We start from the raw sequence: 1,660 nt of genomic DNA, 5'->3' as shown, positions 1-1,660 counted from the left end.
GATTACTTTTATTATCTAAAGAGACCGTGTTATTTGCGAGTTTACAGAGAAAAGAAATTATAATCTTGAATACACCATAATCTACGAATATATACATTTAATTAAAGATATTTTTCTATATTACATTGGCTTCACTAAAGATTGCCTTTTAATCCAGTCCTTTAATAAAAAAGCTATAAATTTTCGTTTAATTATAACTATAATTAATCTCTATCTTTATGTTAGCAGATAGCACAATATTAATTAAAAAAGTTGTAATCTTTAAAATATTCCCCCCTGAAAAAGATGACGACTGCTCCATTACAATATTTCAACTATTTAAGCTCAGCAATTTCATTGGCTTAGCGATGAGACTCTCGAGAAAAATTCATCAAACTCGGGAATAGCTCGCGACGCGGCTGATTACAAACAGCGTGATTTTTTGCATTGTCGTAGCGACACTCTAGCAACAAGTGATATTCGCGTTCCCCTTTCTCTCTATCTCCATTTTCCTTTCCTTTTCTCATGCTTCAGCTACGGCAGCACGAGCTTATGCCGCTTACGCCGTTTTCTGTCTGTCCGTCTGTCCGCAATACCTTTGTGTCTCTCTGTACACGGTGTGCTGTAGCGCATGTTTCGCCTTTTAGGTGAACGCGTCGCACTCGCAAATCAAAAGTCTCGTGTTACGTACCTCTTTCAAAGAGACTTGCGATTTTTAATCAATTATGTCTCTTCATTTTTATTTATTTTTTTTCTTTCATTCTTCTTCCATCATTTTTCTTTTTCTATTTTTATAAATCTAAAATTTAAATCACTAAACATTTATTCTGAAAATCCTTTTCATACACTTGCCATTTCTTCAGTGAGATGTACAGGTTAATTTTGTATCTCGGTTCATTTATAGAATTTACAATTTATATAATACATTCTTTCGTTAATTACATTTATCTTATTTCATTGTTGACAAAGAACGAGGTGAAACGGGGAGAAGAAAAGATACGTTTGCGCATGACAGAGCAAAGGAGGATTGGAGTCGACGCGACGCTACAGGTTCAGGACGAGAAACAGGGAAGGCTAATGGATCCTGCGGGATGCTAATGGCTTGCAGTTGTACATTCGCGCTCTATTTACGGGTAGAACCAATTACGGCTAATTCGACGGCTATCTATTAGTCGAATATATTCCGTGAGACCGCCCCTCGAGGACGTCTTTATAAGGGACCCTTCTGCGTTTGATTATTCGCAGAATATATTCATGTCTCTAAATGCGTTTAGATTTGCTTCTCAGGACAGACGTGCGACATTACTAGATCGACATTTAGATACTGGTATGAATATACAGATGAAATTATTTAGATAAAGTGTAGCTTGGAGACGAAGGTATATTTAACATGAGGACGCTAAGTAAACGGGACAAGTATACTTATATGATGTGATATGAATACATAGTATTATATTATCGTGAGTTTGAAATTTGCTCTTGTACAAGGATATCACTTGTCAATGTATATATTAGAATAAGATGAGAAAGAGGATTTTGTATATCTTTAAAAATAATAAAAAATCATATAAAAAACAAGAACAAGTGAAGAATAAATGAAACAAGTACATGATGAAATACAATAGTTTTGTACATATTAAAAAAAAAATATAATAATTTGTGATGAATATATATATATATA

The 1,660-nt window shown here is 33.9% G+C and overlaps 1 long non-coding RNA gene across 1 annotated transcript in view; it reads left to right on the top strand.

Annotated features, from left to right (window-relative positions):
* LOC108753810 overlaps positions 1 to 1,660 on the top strand; it is a 23,941-nt gene that overhangs the window by 17,201 nt on the left and 5,080 nt on the right. The window lies entirely within an intron of this gene.

This window comes from Trachymyrmex septentrionalis, unplaced genomic scaffold, assembly GCF_001594115.1.
Source record: "Trachymyrmex septentrionalis isolate Tsep2-gDNA-1 unplaced genomic scaffold, Tsep1.0 scaffold72, whole genome shotgun sequence".
NCBI classification, from domain to species: domain Eukaryota; kingdom Metazoa; phylum Arthropoda; class Insecta; order Hymenoptera; family Formicidae; genus Trachymyrmex; species Trachymyrmex septentrionalis.
The sequence above is the reverse complement of the archived record's forward strand: the minus strand, read 5'-3'. Positions and strand labels throughout refer to the sequence as shown.